The sequence below is a fragment of the Porites lutea genome, chromosome 1 (genome assembly GCF_958299795.1).
Source record: "Porites lutea chromosome 1, jaPorLute2.1, whole genome shotgun sequence".
In the NCBI taxonomy this organism is placed as follows: Eukaryota; Metazoa; Cnidaria; class Anthozoa; order Scleractinia; family Poritidae; genus Porites; species Porites lutea.
In genome coordinates this window covers 19,481,561-19,502,733 of record NC_133201.1, presented here as the reverse complement: position 1 = coordinate 19,502,733, position 21,173 = coordinate 19,481,561, and the positions used below count along the sequence as shown (strand labels likewise).

The following is a 21,173-nucleotide window of genomic DNA, read 5'->3' as shown; positions in this document are numbered from 1 at the left end:
TAAAATTTACGGATTATAATAATAATAATTAAAAATTTATAACGCGCCTTTTCCATGCAAATATGATCAAAAGCGCGTAATAATGACAACTTAGGATGCCACCAATCGATTGATAATAAAAGGATCATCAACGCGAGAAGATGTTAAGGTTTGCACTGAAATGATATATAATCCATTTATTCCCATTTATCCAGTGTCTTAGCTTTCTCTCGGAAGCCTCTCAGAAACAAAGGAACTGTGACGTAGATTGAGGAACTAAAATTAAGAAACACGTCACTTCACTAAGATACAAGCTAAGTGAACAAGCGTGCGTTGAAATTATATGCAACAGCACTGTTAACATTGGCGACCCCAAGAAAGGGATAAGCACGCACGCAATTCCAATTTTCACTTTTTGAATTCTTTTGTCATAACGTGACATATTAGCCTGTCAATTGCGTCATCAGCGGAATTAAGTGCGCCAAACAAAGTTAGACGTCAAAAAAATTCCCAAAAAATCTCACTTTTTAAAAACGAAATTTTTTTCGAAGAAGTTCTTGTAGTACGTAATTTGTTCTTTCAGTCAACATAAAAAATGTTTGAATCATGAGCACTTTAAAGAAAGCTGAGGACAATCCTTTATTTCTTTTCAGTGGAAAGTCCTTTTAACGTTTCTCTCAACATAAAAAATAAAATAACACATGCTATTTCCATTTCTAAACAAGCCTGTAAAATGAAAACTCTTTTAAGGGGTTTGATCCTTTTTTGCCCGGTGATATTAGAGAAACGCGTAGCTTAACCAGAAAACTGTATAAAATGGACAGCCGTCACGGATCGTAAGTGCGTCTTATAACTGTTCCTTGTCATCTTTAAGCATAGAAAATTGGCCACTCTCACAGAAATTAGTGATATTACGCTATGTCCGCGGGAGGAGGCTGTACTGATGGATATTTGCAAGAGCAACAATCGTCTATATTCTGTCCCCTTTCAATGTTTAATTACAAACCTAACTGTGATAACTGTTTATTAGCACGATGCCAAAATTGCGTGCAGTTCCGTATTTGTCGCGGCTCCACTAAATTCTATACCAATTACAGAGCATATTAGGAGAACTGGCCCACGCACAATGTGAGTACACTGACCAAATGCCACGTGTACAAGTGTTGTACAGATGATCATAAGAAAACGGTATCTATCTTTTTAGAAACTTGTCCTCCAGGGAAACCGGCCGTGTAAAGAAGCCTTAATCTTAGAACATGTTCACTGCGTGCAAAAACTTGATAGTCGAGGGACTCGTGTATACATCAGCAGCCTTAAAAAGTTTACTTGACAGCAATGTGGCTGAAGCAGAATTCCTGACTCGAGAATTGCAAGTTCAGTAAAGCTCACGCGAAAGATCTTTTATCGCAAACTTAGACCGGAATTGGCGTGCGAAGCTCGCGCGCCTCGCGCGTAAATCCCACGCCGGTTTCTCGACCCTTGAAAAACTTTGAGAAGAAAACAGACCGTTTTGCATGCTAATCAAATCCAGGAGCCCATGGTTCTTAAGGGATTATAACACTGAAACTCGCTCAATATTAGGTCTCGTAGGTCACGATATTAGACCATACTTCGTCATAAACATATTAACCTGAGAAGCAATATAAACAGCTCAATTTTAGGCTTAAGAATCATTCAACTTGGCTTTAGGCCAAACAGATTAGCCATTAACGTCAGGAATTAAAACCAGTCTAATAATTTTCAATTAGCTCAAAGCAAAATAAGTTTAACCAAAGTAAAACCATAGAGCTACAAAAGAATTATATAACGTTTGACTAAACCTGAAGCACAAATTTTTACATCTTATTGACCAGCAGTTTAAACTGAGAAAACACGCTATTCTACTTGTTTGAGAACCTGTTTAAAGCATTTTTCAGTGTTATGAGGCATCCTCTAATATATAATAAATTGCCCCCCTCCCCTTAAGTTCATCAGCTCTTAAGGAAAGGCCCAGCATTTTTTACAATCTCATAAAAGACAGTTGTGTATTTTCTGTTGGCCAAGAAGTATTTCAGTCATGTAGTCACATGTTCAGTCACAACTTTGGTCAGCACTATAAGTTTCATATTAATTTGGTGTAAGGGGGGGGAGGGGGGGGATTCGCAGACACCCTAGGACAGCCTACCCATCTATTTAGGTGAATAAATGAATGAATAACAACTTTATTAACGTTTCCAATTCTTCTAGTTGGCTACAAGTAGCCTACTAATCGGGGACACCTAGTTAATAAAATCTATTTAATAAGCTTAAGATTACGTTTGATAATATTTACAATAAATATTCACTATAAAGTTACATTAATAACGTTAAAATATTATATATAAAAATGAATAAATAAATAAATAAATGAATGAATAAATAATAATAATAACAATAAAATAGTCTACAATCTAATTAATCTTAAAGTAAATTAACAAGTAGTCTCAAGTATTACACAAGTTGCAATTTGAACATCTTTTCTCAGCTATGAGACTTGAATGGTCTTTTTTCTGAATACTTGTTTTGAAAGCCGATAATGTGTCTATAATCTTGGACAAAACTGTTGAGAAATTGCATACTTGGGGGGCATTTTTTCTAAACTTCGTAGCTGACCGATTCTTCCCTCCCCCCCACCCCTTCCCCTGGCAGCAGTGTTGTTGGGTCTTCAAAAGAAAGCCGGATCCCTAAGCGTTTGTAAGAAGCAACTTTGAACTGGGGGAGAGGGTTTTCTTTACGCAAAGCCGTTGATTTGGAAATAGTTTTGTTGCGTTAGGTAGTGCGCATTAATGAAAACATTTTTCTAGACAATTTGGACCATGAGAAGAACTTGGCCCCAAATAGATATGGGCTAGTCAAGGTAGCTAAGCCTTATTAGTAATATAAATAATTAACACATGTGCAGTGGAAAATACCATCAACAAAATTTATGAAAAGCAAAAATGAGTGCAAGCAAAATGGAAAAGAGAGACAATCCAGAAACAGAAAATTCACTTCAATATCTCAGAAAGAAAATTCAGTTATAGATATGACTCTGATCTTTCCTATTTTAAGTGTTTTCCCTGCTGTGTGCATATTTTTAATTTTCTAGTATGTAGATGTGTAGGGAGTAAAGGGAGGAGATTTTTCAGGGTTTGGGTTACCTCGATAAAATACATCTGTAATATGAGATATCTTGTACCACACCCTTCTTTTGGCACATTTAATTCTTTATTTTAGAAGTATAGGGGGCATCTTAGAGTCAAGACTCTCCATATTACAAAATTCTGCTTACACCCGTGAATAAGTTAAGGCATCACATACATTTAACAGATGTTATTTCTAGAGTTTGGGTGTTTAGTTTTATAGCATCTAGTCAAAAATGGAAACGTAAAATTTCATAGCCCTGGGTGGGATATCTCTGAAATATTATCACTAACAGAACCAGGGCACTGCAGCTAGTGTGCAAAATGGGAGTTGGAGTGGGATATCTTTGAAATTTTATCAGTCGCAGAACTAGGGCACTGGACTTTGTCTGGACACTGGTGGCTAGGGTGGGGTATCTCTGGAAAGTAATCACTGGCAGAATCACTGCACTAAGGTTGCACATCTCTGAGCAACAGGGCGTTCTTGAACCATAACTGACGTGAAAGTTCATTGTCGCAAGAACTGTAATTATTACTACATAAACAGACTAGCATTTAGAATTTTTGTCACAGCGTTTTATTCAAATCTCAACGGTAAACGTTTTGTACTCGGTCGCAACTTACATGAGGAGATTTTTCCCAGTTATCCAGTATTTTAATATAGGAGTTTTGCAGCTGTTACACAGAACCCCATCTAAGATTGACGAGTCCGCGTGCAAGCCAAAACACGAAACAATATCACTCATGGACAACAAACCGCGCAAAATTATGAATGATCTGCGACTTATTAGCCTTGAGACCAATCTCTCATATTACACCGAAAAATTTGTATTTTCTGCACTCTACGAAGATAGAACAGATAACTAAGACCATGGCAAATTTTAAAACAGGCGCCATTTTCTTTGGTGCATTCGCTGCGATCCAATACTACCGCGAAGATCGTTCAGCGGCTCGCGCATACTTGCAACGTTACCACTTGCTGTTACGAACGACTGTAAAATATAGACTTCATTTGCATGAAAAGTGAAAGTTCTTTAGCGCAAAATTGAATTTTGCCATCTCGGAAACACAATAACCAGTCTATAAAATTAAGTTATAGATTAGATTACATTCGCAGAGTTGAATATGAATCAGGCACTGCAGTAACTTCTTTGGATGACAACGAGTGAGTCAGAGTGTTCAAGAATATAATCTTTCGTGTTTTTCCTTTAAGTTTTTTCTTCTGATTTTCGGTCAAGGCAAGTGGGAGAGTCGTCAGAGTTATCCAGTACAAAATTTGTTCAAAGCGGTTGTGTTCAACTTAGAATCCCGCGAAATCATACATCTGGAGTTGCAAACCTACAATCATCAGTGATGAAGAGCCAAGTGCGTAAAACTATTAACAGCAGTTCCTAGTGATTCTATGAAGGGAAAGCTCTAATTTTAAAGAGGGTACAAAAAATAAAATTCGTTGTTTCTTTGCCATGCTTGTTGCGGGTCTGTCTTCTGGTTCACAACATTTGCTCCGGATATCGAATCTTGAGTCGATCGTTTGACCTGCTGGCATTGCCTGCATTATACGAGTTAACTCTACTTTACACTTTCCTTCTCTGCCCTGGTGTATTCTCTATTTTGGAATCCCCCATAATACACTCTGTTTTCCTCACGAACTTTGCATAAATTATCGTTTCAGATGCTCCAGGGAGGACTGTAAATTCCAATACAATAACTTATGCAACATTAGGGGGGCAAAAAGAGGTATTGTGGTGCATTCCAAAATAGTAAAAAATAAAGGTTCCAACCTCTTGGTTTTGAGGGGAATTTCTGAGGGGTAAGCCTTGCCTTCGGTGAACTATGATTTCCCCTGGTGGGACTAATAGACCTCCCTTATTGATGTAACTATGTTTATACTGTGACATTTGTGACAGTACAGTCAGTACTTGACCCCTGCGGTTTGGCAAAATATGGCGCTGATTTAATTATGGATACTTTTCTGAAAAGATTTTATGTTGGCTAATTACAGCATTAGTGAACGACATTATCTTATGATGCAGGAGTCTTTGATCAAGATGGCATTTACAGAGCATGAAGAGAAGGTTTCGGAGTTTACTATATAACCGACGAACGGACCTCTCATGAGAGGTCCGTTCGTCGGTTACGTGGGAGGTCCAATGATTGATATTAGCGTTAAAACGGCTTTCTCTCACAAAATTATCGAATACGTCTTTGTTGAGGCCGAGAAAGAAGTTATCAAATAAACAGTCGCAAAACCACAGGCACACCACAGTCCTCTGTTTGTGTTTGGGGCTGGATTCACTCAGAAAATTTAAAATGAACATTTCTATGCTTGGAAAATCAAAATCAACGAAACAAACAAATTTCAAAGTAAGAAATAGAATACTCTAAGAAATTACAATACTACTGAGTCAGAGCGTTTTGTGGGAGCTGGTTCTTGAAATCAACCCACAACAATCCAACATATTTCAATAGTTTTCATGTTTATTTGTACATGTTAAAAGTAAAAAACTAGAGGTTTGTGGGTTTGTATCTTGATATAATAAGAAATAACAATATTTCACTTTACATTCTCAGTAAGACTGTACATTTCGGCTCTAGTTTATATACCTAATTATTTTATTTCTCTACAAAAGAGAAGAGTTTTTGCGTATTGAATAAACCGTAGAGGAAATTTGCGATTATTTTTGCAATAAATTAATAATCTTTGACTTGGAAAGTACAAATTAAGTTTGAAATAAAGTGTTCTCATACCTCTTTTAATGACTTTAAAAAGTCTTTATTAGTTCATCTTGTTCCTTGGTGGTCTGTAGTTCATTGTCACACTAGTACCCAGGATCCCAATGACGTGTTCACATCTAAATAACAACTGAAAGAGTTTCATAGTGTAATCATTTAAGAATAGTTCAGTGTAATTTTACAAATTAATTAGTATATATCACATGTATCAGCAATAATATTACTCATTGAGTTTGTGAATGATATAGGTCTCGTTATTGTTTCTTCTTTCTTCAGTTCGTCTTTAATTTGTTCACGGCATATATCCTCTGCTTTGTCCCTTGGAATACTTCCGTCTGCCGTTTTTCAAATACACCCCGGCCTTTAACTTTGGTAGTAGTTTTTCTCTCCCTCCCCTCTTCTCCTCCCCGCTTTTTTTTTTCGTCTGCTACGCGGGTTAAATTTCAAAGTCTCTCAAAGAAAAGCACGAAATACCTGTTGCTGGAACTCCATTATCAGAGTCTTGGATACGACTGAGGCTCTTATAAGATAAATGAATTTTGGTCAGTAGTGACCTTTCAAAAATAAGAAAATACATGGGACACCTAACTGAAAATTTAAAGACACAGCACGTTGTTAAATAGTGGATCAATTTTGATGAGGAGGCAACTGACTTTTGTTTTTCTTTAGTCTAAGATGTCATAGCTACATAGGCGAAAATTTCACAGCCGCAGAGTTAGAAAAGGATATATTATATTATCTTGACGCCATCTTCTGTAGTGCAACAAAATGATTTGTTTCGAATTCCATTCCAGCTTTAAGAAAACGTTGGAAATGCAGAAATTGAAATGTTTTGAAAGTGAATTTCCACCACCATTGCTTGCGTCCAGTTTCTAAGCCTACATTTTATTTACATTAATGGGGTATAGATCTTATCCAAGTTGTCTCTCTTCTGTAAGTCAAAGTGCCAGATAAAAAAAAAGTTGTACTATTTAACGGGTTTGCTTTTAAGCGTTGCTCTTACAGAAAAAAATATTAATTTGAATTTATCTCAACATCGGAAGTAACCAGCATACCAGGTTGAAAAAAACATGTCGATCACCTGAATGAAGAGCATAAACATAATGAACCAACCCGAAATTGGCACCTGTCAATTTTGGGTTTTGAAAATAACATTGGGGAAAAAAAACGTTGTTGAATTGGTAAATTCTAAGATGTAAGAAAGAGAGCGGAATTGCACAAAAGTTAAATTCACAACAAGTACCGACAAGCTTGTGAGGATGAGAGGTTTGTCCGTCAGTCTCCAGATTTTCTCATATAAGTAAAAACTGGAAGGACTCTATCGAAAAGTACCGATTCAAAGAAAAAGTCAAGGCCCGCTCAAAATGCCGGTGAAAATGTTGATTCAAATTCTTCGAGAGCAAGAAGTTGGACGAACAAGGGAATATAAGGTGAATGGGCTCATTTTTAGGGTTCACGTTTTTGAAGATACGGACCTTTGACTTCGAGAAATTTGTGTTCACAGAAATGGAGGAGGCAAAAATGAAGTACGTTGTTATCTGGAGTGAAGCAGCCTATATCGAGATAAACAGTTTTTAATGTTGATCAGACAATATTGCAAATCTATGTGCATAACATCAGCATGTTTGTCAAACTACTATAAAGTTAAATGACTGCAATTCATTGAATAACATTTCCCTCAAATGTTTTTGGCAGTTGACGAGGGCGTTTCTTCAAAAATCAATGATTAAAAAGGGGAGACGTGCAAATTATCGTGGTCTGAACTAAACTTCTTCAGCCTCCGTTGACTATCTAAAATTGCTGGCATTTTTTGCTGGTCGTTATTAAAACTTTTGACTCAAAGGCTACTTATAAGTAAGATCAGTGAATATTTAAGTAAATTAGTCTTGCTCAGTTCAAATCCAGAATGCTACAGATTTTGCCTTGACAGAATTATTAATAAGGGAAAGGGTAACGGTTGTTGACTATTATAGAGATGATACAAGTCAAAAATACATTTAAAACTCGTACGAATGAAATTAATTAATAAATAATGAAAAATCAAGGTCTTGTAGTGTGTGCAAGCGTGAAAATTTTAAGAGAAATATAGAAATGCTTTAATGTTGATCGTAAGCAATAGAAATGGATAGAATTAATGTTGAAATTTTCCAATCAAGGAGTTTCATGCATTGTTTAAAAAGATACAATATAATAACGCAATTAGAAAAGTGAATGTTACAGGAAAATAGTTAATGTTTGCGCGCTCCTTGGAGTAGTTGTATGGTCTGTGACTTATGATTCCCTCGACTGGATTCTTATTTATTGTTTGTCTTTTTTTTCAAAAAAATATTAGTTTCTCAAGATTTTTCAAGCCATGTAGAAGCAGATAATAAGTTAATAATACCGAATTTCCCCTAAACCAATATACACAGATTACTTGGTTTCGTTTGGTAATTAACGGTTGCCTTCTTGTTTGTGCATCGATATCCTTTCCTTGTAAATTCTCAGCACTTTATTCCTCCTCCCGGGGGAGAAGGAATACAGTGCTGAGAAAAAAATCTGGTCAAAAACTGACTTCACCGGCGTGACTTACTCAAGAAAGAGAAATGTTTTTATATTTCTCTCTTTTCTTTTTCTTCTTCTTTCTTTCTTTCTTTTCTTTTTTTTTTTTCAGCCTATTAAGTTCAATAGTTAACTGAAATAGCTAGAATCAATTCCAATTTTTCTGCCGGTTCGCTCTGAATCTCGCGCTTCCCATCAGTCAGGCTACAGACGTTTTCTTTCACTGTCCGGGTGATATAAATGTGCGCATGCGTAAGGTACTGGCCATAGCGCGGAGTTGTTCTGAATGTGTGCTTCAGCTCTGAAATTGGTCTTGTTTTCTTTGGATGCAGGAATGTTTTGAGTTGCCTAGCCGTTATGTTAATTCTTCAATCGGCGACAAAATTTATTCAGATACTTTGCTGACTTCAAAGGGGAAATTAAGCTTGCCCTTCCCTCACCCCCTCTATGCAATGTCGTGCAGCTGTTTGAGCTACTCGTAAGAAATATTAAAAAAACAAACAACTTTTAGTGGAGGGGTGGGGGGTGGGTGGGTGGGTGTGAATTGTTTTGTTCTCAGAAGTTACCCATTTAAGGACAATGTGTATGCAATTTTGTTGCCCACTGTTGGTTGTTTCGCCCCCTCCCCTCCCCCCACCCTTAAACGCCCACGCTCTACCCATTCTTCTTCAGTGATAAAGTCAAAGATGGCAGCCACGACAATGCGTATGCCATGCTGATGAGCACCAATAAGGGCCAAATAAACTGCCTGGGTGATATGGTTGTGCGAGTTGGTACGTGTGCTTTTGTGCTTGATTAAAGTGGTATTGTTTCAATAAGAAACAGCATATTGCGTAATGTTTTGTTTTATAAATCTCCATGCGTCAAACCGAATGCTTTGCATTTCCCTTTAGCAGAATAGTTGTTGACAGGGAGCTTAAGGAAAGGCTTTTTTGAGCTAAACACGTGAACCGGAAGTGGAAGTTTTGCGTTCTTTGGCAGTGGTTTGGCCCCAGCTTTCGGGCAAATCGTCGCTATGAAATTAAAGTTCAAATTTGTTAGCTTCAACACATTTAAAAAGGGACAACGCCCCACGTATTGTTGGCTTACATCACTGAAAAACGCACGGGCAAAGCTCAGGTTTTAAAAAACCGGCCGAGAGAGAAGAAAACGTGGAAAAAAAGGAAAACTAGGTTTGTCCAACAATCGAACGAGGCTCTAAAGTACACGTAAGCTTTTTAACTTTATGGCACGAAATTTAAATACCCCGCCAAGCTACGAGATTACTCCCCCCAACTCGTCATAGACTGGAAACGAGGGGAGGAGCGCGGCTCATTGGGTTCGTAAAGTACTGGATACCAGTTGGTTCAACATGGCGGCAAAAATGGTGGAGAAGAGAATTGAAGAGAAACTGTTCGAAAGAAGCCAAAATTTACAAAAATCAAGGGAGGGACTGTCAAAATTAAAGAGGAAAATATTAGCTGAAGTTAAGTTCCTAAAATCGGTTAGCATTATCATCAATCAGCCTACATGTACGTACAATTGTAGCTTCAGATGCATGTTTGTTAATTGATTCTGTCGTAGACAGCATCCTTGACTTCTTGATCCGTACATCTGAAGAACGTAACGTGGCCTTGGTAGTGCTAGAGTGTAGTGTTCTGAAACAATTCGCATGTTTTGTTTTTTTTTTCAGCTAAACATTGATACAACGCCTTTGAAAGACTCGCACATGATAAGCACAAACCTTTTATTTCTCGAAGCTGTGCTCGCAACAGCTGAACAAGAGAAAGATGTGTGTGCTGTTTTCAAGCCTTTTTGGGATATCACACGGGAGTTGAGCAATGTAGTGGATGTTGCTGTCGACAATGGACATTACTGGGTTACGGTTACTGCAAGAAATGCATCTGCACTCCATAGGACTTGGTAAGGTAACAATCTGTACATTTTGTTTTAAATATAAAAGCCATCACAGGGTTTTCAGTAAGATTTTAAGCATGTGGCAAAAGCTTTGGAGTAGGTGGAGAAGGAAAAAAACTCGTGGCAAAGGAGCAACTTGCCAGTACCCAAAATCACTAGTTACTGGAAAAATTTTGAAATCTGGGCCTCTTAGAATGCATTTTCAGCATTCTGGAGCAAAATTTAGAGTGTTTGAACAGAACACAGACATCATTAAATTTTGGCTTTTTTATTCAGTGACTCTATTTAACTGGGGTAATTTGCAAAGAGAAGTAGGCAGTAAGTTCATGTGAAATAGCTGGCGATTTAGCCTGCCACCAGCTTTTATTGAAAACCCTGCATCACACATGCCATTTACTTTGAATACTGAATGGCAATTTGCCCTGACAAGAGTCAGATTAGGGCTAAGCACTGACTCGAAATAGTAGGCTTCTATTTAGGGTTGGGGTCGTTGTTATGTAACTTCAAATCAAACTTACATCAGCAGCGAAGGGAAGCTCTGCCCCAAAGGGGAACCTTTTTCAGGCTTCAGGTATGTGAAAGGGTAGGGATTACACTTGTTAAGTATCTGTCATTTGGGTCTCTGAAAGGACCCAAAGGGCTAACAGATAAAAGTCGAGAAAACGTTCTGTTTTTGTGATTGATTCCTATTTAAATAACAGTGGATTTACAGCTGTTAAAAAGGATGCAAAGTTCTAAACAAATTATGTGAAAGAGGTACCATTTGTCAGTAGAAGGTATACGAAAGGGGCACCTTTATTGTGAAGAGTGGTATATAAAAGGGTAAGGGGTTGGACCTTGGGGCGGAGCCTAAAAAATTTGTTAAGTATCCCCCCCCCCCCCCACGGTGCTCTAGATATTGGTTTATGTAGTACAGTAGAGACTGCAGACCTATACTCTGAGTTTGAATCCCACTCCGGTTACTCTAATTTTTTTTTCATTTAAAATTGAACAGACTTCTTTTATGAACATTTTGTTGAGCAGAATTTCAATGGGGGTAGAATACATTACTAGTGAAAATGATATGAACTTAACTCATAAAATATAAACACAAATATACTTCTGTAGAAAGAATCCCATATGATTAGGAAGTACAAGCTGGTGTATGGATCCCGTACAAATAACCACTGGGTTTACTTTACGTATCAAGGTCAACATGTCTCCCTCTGGCAAACCCTGGGGACATCAATGGGTCATGCAGGAATTTGACAACTAATACTGTAGTTCTTACTGAGGTGGGGAATTTAACACAAATGAAATTACATCATTTTTCACATCTCTAATACCATGATGAAAATCATCGGTTCCATTTGCACTAGTCACTGGTGATTGTTCCTGCCAAGAGAGATGGCTAGATGCATGAACCAGTGACCTCGTCTTTGATGTAAATTGAAAAAATTGATTTACATTGCATGCAGTAAGTTCACCAGAGGTGAAAATTGTACTCCAAGCTTCTAACACTTTTAAATTTTTTAAAGACAAAACTTGAGTACTATGCTGAGCCCTTGGATTATTATTGTCAATGTCATTGTAAGGTTAGCTACAGTGTGTATGTTAATTTTGAGAAAATGTGCTGATTATGTGATAATTATACATACAGGTCATGGTGACTTTAGTGATAAAGACATTGTCCATCAAGCCAAGGTACTGTGTGTTGTGTGTGTACAGAAGAATTTAATGTTGACCCCAGAGGTATCCTCAAAAGGCAATGTTTTCCTCTTGGTGTGAAAGCATGGTTGTTCTTAAAGAGTAGGAGCTAGGCTTGAAAAAAGTCCCATCCGGTCATCCAGAAGAGTGAAAAATCTAAATCTGAAGGTAGCTAAAAATTAATGTGTAGAAGGGGTTTCGATTTTTTTATGCTTCTACTGTTTCAAAAGCATATTCAACCAGCAGTTATGGTACAGTGTAACTAGAAAAACCCAGTTTTAGTCAACTCAGCGTGCAAAGTCAGAAGGTCGTGTCCATTGGCCTGGGGCTAGTTGATTTTGCTATCGGGCTAGTGGTGTTTGTTCTTAAAGGGACTGGTTCACGATAATGCGCATGTGTGAGTTCTGACAGTAGCTGATTGTTTTTAAACCAATTGGAAGCGAGTTAGATGCACGAAAGTAAATTTACAAAATTCAAATTAATTGTTCGCGACGCGAGAGTATTTCCGGGCATTTGGTTTGATTTTATTTATCCCCATAATTCAAGTTTATTCTATGCTTCTCCTCAGATTATATGTTGCGGCCAATAAGAAAAAGATTTACAGCCCTGTGCTGCTTTGAAACAGACATTTACCAATGTGTATTTTTATGAGGTCGTACCCATGCTAACAAAGCAGTCAACGATATGGATCGGCAAACAAAATTTGTAAACAAATACCTGATTACTGTTCCCTCAGTTCGCCTTATATAAACCCAGAAATACCTACAAATAGCGCCTGACCGGTGACAAAAACACACAACATATGAGTATAAAGATTATCCTTAATTGAGCATAAATTTAATTGCTTATCAGCAAATGAACAAAATTAATTCATTTGCGTTGCATTGGGTCAGTGTTCCACAAAACAATGTTATCGAGTAGAACACATAAAGAAACTAGATTATAAACAGAATATTCAGGCATTAATTTATTTTAAAAACATCAATTCTTAAACATATACGATCGTAAAGCAAAGATACAAGGAACATTTCAAGTGTACCAGATCGGTGCAGATCGCGTGGCCTCTTGTGGTATAACTACAGGTCGGAGTCAAAAATCAAATCAAAGTTGAACGCACTCATGCCTTTAACCACTTTTTAAGTGTCGTGTATTCTTTTCGTAAGCCACACACTACCCCTAGAACTATACCAGATCGATCGGCTAAGCTTCTCTATCTCCAAAGACTCTTGAGAACTTCCTGTTGCCAGACGGCCACGATGCTCTTCTAAACCTCCATGATCAAAACATTAGTTTTTGTGTCTTCTTAAAACGTAACCAGTCAAACAACACAGCCACAGGTTAATCACCACTACCAAAGTATAACTAGACCAGCCAAAGCGATGGATGTCCGAATAAAACGAAGGATTTTCAATGATTGTACCGGTAATGGCGATTTCGAATTTAGTGTTGACCCGACAAAGTTATTCTGAATATAGACAAACAGCACGCATGCGCATAACCGTGATCGCGTGCCTTTAACTTGCCCGATGGGCAAGTGCTGTTTTTTGGGAAATTCAAATTACAGAAGGATTGTAATCAATCCTGCTAATCAAAAGGGTTTTGGGGCTAGTTAAAATGACTTGTGGGCTGGTAGTCATGCTAGCTACAGCTTGCCCAAATGGCAGGCTATAAAACTGGCTTTCTTTGCAGCCTGTCAACTTTTTTTATGATTAATATTAGTGGTAAAATAATAGTAAACGTTCTCTGATGTTGGCAAAGTCTGGGTTGGAACACCCAATGAAATCCTGGGCCCAGTTCCTGAAAGGCCGATTAGTGCTAATCCAGGATTGAAATTTTGTTGTGTTTTTGTATTAACCTTCCCGTGTATTGCTTAGAGTAACATTAATTTTTGTCTTATCATTACCATATCTTGGAGTGAAGGCTCAACACTATTTTGTAGGCTTGAGTTGCGTTTTCTTAGACAAGAAAACTTTAATTAAAATTTTGCTTTATCCTGGGTTAAACTTATTCATCTTTCAAGGAACCAGGTCCTCGCCCTATAAACCTTTTGTGCACAGTTTAGTTACTTATGTAGTGGTTGTTACCTGCGTCACAGATGAAACTAAACTCTGGTTAAGTCCATCTGTGAAACAGCGCTGAAATCCTTGTTTTGGGCCCCAGCTGTATACCTGGATTCAAAAACTGTTAAATGTTTCTTTCAATATTTGTCCCCATTTTGCAATGCAAAGAGTTTTTTAGCATACATGTATCAGAAAAATTAATATGGTCTGACCTTCAATACAAAAAGTGTCGCTTATAGTATTTTGGTAATGTGTCAGTTAACTGTCAGTCATCTGTCGGTGTAGGGTAGTTGTTCTTCACAATTACCCATTGTTTTGACCCGTCACAAAAATTAATGAGCCATGACCATGCTTAAATTTGTTTGGCTGGTCAACATGACTGACAACAGTCCAAAACCTGCTTTGTGCCCTGCTGTTACTACCACTGTATCCTTGTTTATTAATTTTCCTACTTTATTGGACAGGAATAAAAAGCAGTGAGTAAGCAACATCTATTGAACTATTCAGCACCACTTATCATGGTATCCTGTTTTAATGGAATCACAGAATCATTAGCAAGTGAGTAGAGATTTAAATACAACTAGAAACTTAGTACAGAAGAGAATAATACGGTCAAACCTCTTTAACACGAACACCAAAGGGACAGGACTAATTGTCCGCATTACAGAGGTGTCCATATTAGGTAGGGAATGCATGATATTAATTGGCATTTCTTGGATCAAACAAACTGTCCGTAATAGAGAGCTGTCCGTAACACCGTAGCAAAACACCTACGCATGCGCCAGTTTGAACATTTCCGGTCTCTTTTTCAGTCACACTTTCCAGTCAGATCAAAGTCAGCTTCCACGTGTGCTCGGATTCATTCTGTGTGCAGCTTGTGGTTCAGTTGTTTTGCTTCATGCTGCTCGTGTTTTTGACTATTTTGTAGTTATTGAAATTGCTTTTATGGATAACCAGGCACAGATGACTCAAACAATTAGTCGATTAGATTCAGAAAAGGTAAGCTGATGATAACTCAGCGTTTAATTTTGGCTAGGGTGTCAGGTAAACTGATTTTCATTCACGAAAACAAAGTTTTTGACTGTTATTTTTCACTTAACCTGGCTGAAACTAAGGCATAAAAAGTTATCATTGCAAGCTTGTGTATTGTAGTTCTAATTTCCAGTTCTTCATTTTCTCAGTCTTCATGTCTTAAAGCCGATTCGAGCTTGATTTGGAAAACGGCAACAGACAATCGCTTTGTAGTTTTATTTACCAGTGAGTTTTACCGTGTTTTGAAACGAAACTCTTCAAAGTTGATTGCCATGAAAAATAAGCTTAATTATACTGTTGAGGTTGGCAACAAGTTGACAACTCTATTTATTTATTTATTTTTTGAAATTTTCATGTCATGTATTTAGCAGCTGGAAGTTTCGTGTTTGCATGAGATGCAGCCGAGCCGCACAGTCTGAAATTACTGAAGTTTTCAACCAAAGAACAACCATGTAAAAGAATTGAATAGGCATTTTCTTGAATGAAAGTCATTTATAGGCATGTTTAGTTTCCCGGCACTGAAAGCTCTGGTTGTTCGTGACTGCAGTCATCAAAGTCGAAGTTGTTATTAAATCCTGCCCATCCTTTGTTTTGAGTTCTTGTTTTCTCTGATAATGAAAAAAATTATTGAACGGGTTAAAATTTTATTTCCTGGTGTTGTGATGATGATGATGTCTTTATTTTGGTTTCTTTCATATAAAGTATTGTTATTCTTTTCGTAGTTATCACCTTCTCCCAAATTAACTTATGCCAAACCAGTAGAATGCAAGAAAGCCAGTAAAAACAAATAATTCGTCTTGTTGAGCGCTCGCGACCTGCAAACTTCACCGTTGGTGCAAACAGATAACCATGTGGTGCAAAAGTTTGACACTAGAAAAATATATACCTTATTATAGGAAATTAACGCTCCATGAAATTAAGGTATTGGAAATTAACGCAACTTAAATTAATGCAAATTTAATGGAAAACGACTTTTGAATAAAGAAAATTAACGCAAAAGAGGAGGCAGAATTTCATAATGAAGGAAATTAACGCGATTAAGACACAGTTGGTGGTGACAACTGGAACAAATTATTTTATTTCAACACTGGATGCAAAAAAATTCAAAACTGAACAAAACTGAGCTGACATCACTTCTGACAGCGACAACGATGAAGATGAACTCGAAATATTGTAAACCTTCGCCTTAGCTTTTGTGAAAGATGAAAAATAAAGGGTTAATTGAAAGAAAGAAAGCTTGTAGTTAATGTTTTTTAGGTGTCAACAACTTGTGTCTGGACAGGTTCCAAAATTGGGGTTAAAATACTGGAAATTAAGAGCGCGGAAATTAACGCTGCACTTAATTAACGTTGCGGAAATTAACGCTCAACAAAATTAACGCGACTTAAATTAACGCGAATTGTAACGATTCGCGTTAATTTCCTGGAGCGTTAATTTCCTACAATAAGGTAAGCTTTCGAATGGCGTGATTTTTTTCGCCCCCTTTTTTGTCTGTTTCTCCCTTTTTGCTTTTAAACTTGACGCGACGGCAATGTTATGCTTACGCAATTGGTTTATATACTAGACCAGAAATAAAAAGCTGACCGGATGTTAAATTTTGTGCTCATGCGCAGTGCGTTTTGCCGTGGTGTTGGTGTCCATAAGGAGAGGTTAGACTGTAATGTCATAGTGCCTTTAATATTTTTGGGCACATGCACAATGCTATATTCAAGGCTTTTGGCAGTCGTAAAAGTTTAACATTGTATGTAGGTGTAAAAAGTAAAATGCGAACAAGTTTGTTCCAGCTTTTGCTTCTCTATGCTGAAACAGAAGAAGAGAGAGATAGGGGCCAAAAAAATTAATATATTGGTTTTTAGGTTAGTAAACATTGTGAATGAATTGAATGCGAGACTGGGGAGAGATGTGAGAGAGATGGCTTGCATGCTTTGTGCATGCTTTGTGCAAAGGAAACTATTTTTATTGAGCAAAATACAACTATTTTGCAGTCTATGTTTGTCATTAATAAAATGACTCAATAGATGACCGTTGGCCTAAGGGGAAACAGGGTCTGGAATAGCCTGCGTAGCTGGCGGTATTGTGTAGTAGTCGAGTGAGATTTGGCGGCGGAGCCGTTGTAATATAGTCGAGTTAGATTTGACGGCAGAGCCGTCACGAGCGGCGAAGCCGCGAGAAATACCGCCTGCCAGAGAACCATGATTTTTCGAATGCCGCCCACTTTTGTCACGTTAGCTGATCCCAATTAAATCAGCCAATCAAAGAGAAACCAGTTTAGAAATAAGCGTTGACAGGCTAAACACGACTCCTAAGCTCGTGACAATGTGAAACGTGACCTTGTTAGTTTGCTTGAACAGAGGTTTTTTTTATTTTCTCGGCCCTCGCTCGAAGGTTACTAGCACTACACAGTGCATGTATCATTCTAAACTTTGACTGAGTAAATCTTTTTTTGCAACACTAGGCTTAACATTAAAAGGTCATGAAGCTGGTTTGTTACACGCATACTGAGTAACCATTTCTGGTGGTTTATTCTTCTGTAGGTGTTCCTGATAGGATTTGATCTCAGATGCAGTTGTAAAGTGTTTTAATTTTCTTTGACCTTTGTTTCTTACGGCTAAATTAAGGCAATTCTAGCGCTGTGAAGTTTAAAGACGCCATTTCGGCAATTTGGTCATCAATTATGCTCTTTCTAAAGCGGAAATCATAATCACTTTACATGTACGTCTTCTCCAGTTTGCCATCTGCTCCCTAAATTGGGAAATATACGTAAAGGCTCATCTAACATGATTGACATATGTATGGCCCTCGACCAATCCGTTTCCCCGCACACTGGTGTGCGGACCATTCAAAATACCGGGGTTTTCTGGCAGGCGGTATTTCAACCGCCTCGTCCCTACTCCTTTTTTTTGGAACACGGCTCCGCCGCCAAAACTTTAATCTCGCACCCACACAATACCGCCAGCTACGCAGGCTAGGTCTGGAATGGGGGATTCTGCTCCTGTATTCCCACTCCATTTTCACATTTTCATCCCACACTTTTTATCATTGCTTTCTTGAATCCCATTTTTTGTTTCCCTAGTACATTTATAGTTGAAAGTCTAATTGCTGCAAAACCCTGTAAATGTATGATGTAGATATTTTGAATTATACCTCAGTATGATGGAATGGAAGGAAAAAAGTGGAAGAAATGAAGAGGAAGAGAGGAGGGTTTTTTCTCCATCTCCCTACTCCCATCCCCTGGATGTTTTTTCCCGCTCACTTTTCTTTGCACCTCTTTGAACGCCTGAACACGCTATTCTCTGGGGCTAGAAGACTCGTCTGATTTAAGGGAACAGAGCTGAGATCATTGTACTGTTTCCCATAAGTTTATCTGATCAAATAATTTTGAGATTAACGATAGATGTAAAAGCTTGAGCAATCACTAGTATGCTAGGACCACAAGCTCATTCCTGACATCCAGTTGTAAAAGTGAGGCTTTAGTCTGCTTGTCTGTTTGTAATTATTACTGGACAGCCTGGGTCGATTTTTATTTACACTGTATAGAGCTCTTGCTTTGATAGGAGACACCACTGAACGCTCACCTGGTTGATTCACATTTGCTGCTAAAACCTAAGATTTCCCGACAGACATTCAAATAATCCTGCTTCCCATGCCCAGATTTGCTGGATCATGCTTCCCAGGTAGCAGCAGTCTTATCCCTTTTCCTGTCAGGATATTTTGCATTTTTCCGAATCATGCACCGAACTTTGGTCAAACCCGAGATCCAAAAAAATACCTTTCCAGACCCTGGGGAAAGCCATTACAGATCATGGGGGGTGGATGGTAGTACATGTTTGAGACAGTCTTTGGTTTAGTCCACTGGGTCTTTGTTCTGGTCCATGGGTTTTCTTTTTAGTCCAAACGGTCTCAGGTAAAAGGTCTTTGTTTCAGAAACATCCACTGTAAATTACTTACTTTTCTACATGTTTCTTTTTTTTTTAAAGAGGCATTGGCAAACATAGATGTCTGTGTTAAAGGTCAAGTTTTGCCTTATCCTGGAAAAGAAGCTCTAGTCAGCCATGTTGATCAAAGGCTCATAAATTACTTCAGTCCTCATGACAAACAATGGTAAACTAGCTATGCGTAGTTTTTTAATCTTTATATGTCACTTACATGTACAATGTACATGACTTGTAAAGTTTATTGTCTAAACATATTGCCCTTATTGAGTTAAATGGTATGGGACATATATGGCCCAAGTCTGGAAGTGATATGGAAGAAGGTATGGTCCATGTATTTTTATTATGTGGATTTGATATGGGCTACAGCCCCACATATCAAACTCATAGATATCTCTCTCTTTCGCTCTGTTGTCTATTGCTATGGGATGACTACATTGCTTACTAATAAAGGTCCATACATTCTCCATAGCTTTTTGCTTGGGAATGGTATGGTGTGCCCCATAGCAATACCATATGATCCTCACCCTGTTCTGTGGGATAATTTGCTGGGCAAATTTTAAGACTTTTTCAAGAATTCAAGACTCTGTATGAACCCTGCATATATATGCACTTACATATATTAATTTTCATACATTTCTCTAATTTTGGCCATGGTCCTTGCTTTTTCTTTCAGACCCAGAATTTGCAAATAGCCTGCAATACCGGTTTCAATGAGTAAAAAGGGGTGAAAACAACATTGAAGATGTCTGTGATGGCGCCCTTTATCAAAACAAATGTGGACCAGGTGGTTTCCTTTCAGAGAAATATAACCTCTCAGTGAAGCTCAATACAGATGGTGTAGCATTATTTCGATCATCACATGGTTCAATTCAAAGAGGTGGTACTGTGGTAACAGTGTTGAAAGAGTTGACAAACGTCCGTTGGAGATCAAGCCCCCTGGTGTAATTAGTAGAATCCTTAGAAGTGTTCAACATCACCTTAAATTTTGGAAAGGTAATAATTATTATCATACTGTTAAAATTTATAGATCTGCTTGATTAATATTATTATTATTACTATTTTTATTTATATTGAGAACAAACATATAGAATTTAACAACGCATGAAAAAAAGGTTGCATTTTTTATGGCTGTAAAGAAAAAAACTGTAGGTCTTTTAGCTAGAGTTGAAATGTCTTAACTTTGAAGTAAACAATAATATTTTCATTTTCAGTAATTATTGTTGCAGCAACAGAGTACCGCAACTGGTTATTTTACTATTCCGTCCCCTGCATGAAAGGTGTTCTCAGTGAGGAATATTATCAACAGTATAATGCTTTACTGGTTGGTGGAATTTTCTTGTTGTCTGGCAGGTCAATTTCTCCTGAACAACTTGAAACAGCTGGAAAGTTTCTGATGCACTTTGTTGAGATGTTTGATGCATACTATGGTTAGTAACTTCATGACATGGAATTAGAGACTTTTTACCTTTGGTTTCAGTTTCTATATCACGAGTAGACACTAATGATTGGGTATTAAGTTTTATTCATACATTATCAGATAATACCACTGATCTGCACTAATCCCTAAATTATACAAAAGGCGAGTTGAATAATATTATAATTTGCTTTACTAATTAAGCCAATCAGAAATAGAGAAATGTCATAAAAAATAGATTTGTATTATAGCCTGAGTGAGTTTTATACTTATAATGATTAACATAACAAAGGTTTCGTAATAAAAATAATTCTACTATGTACCTTGTCCTCTATGACTGGTTTTTTTAGAATTAAATTTCGACTCTGCTTGCCATAAAGCCTCCAGTAGCTCAGGGGTTAGAGCATCCAAACTAGAACTCAGAGGGTCGTGAGTTCTATTCTCACCTGGAGCTCGGAATTCTTTAGGAGCTATATATATGGTGTCAGAATTCTCCTTTCTTGAAAGTAATTATTTTGTACCTTTTCATTTTTTCTCCATAGGCCCAAGATATGTGTTGATGAACCATCGATCATATGCTGCTACACTTGAAGAAAAACGTGTCTGACCATGGGCCCCTCGCGCCTAGTTCACTTTTTGTTTTTGAAGATTGGAATGGTGACATTGGAAACTTCCACGGAACACAGAACATTGCAAACCAGGTAAAATTGCACCCCTACGATATACTCGTTTGGCACCAATTTTTATACTGTTTTGG

At 37.6% G+C, this 21,173-nt stretch overlaps 1 long non-coding RNA gene across 1 annotated transcript; it reads left to right on the top strand.

Moving 5' to 3' along the window:
* Positions 1–11,957: 11,957 nt before the first annotated feature.
* Positions 11,958–19,168, top strand: LOC140935906 (uncharacterized). Its single transcript, XR_012165271.1, has 3 exons — positions 11,958–11,972; positions 14,500–14,593; positions 19,045–19,168. It is a non-coding gene; the product is annotated as an uncharacterized lncRNA (long non-coding RNA).
* Positions 19,169–21,173: the final 2,005 nt, after the last annotated feature.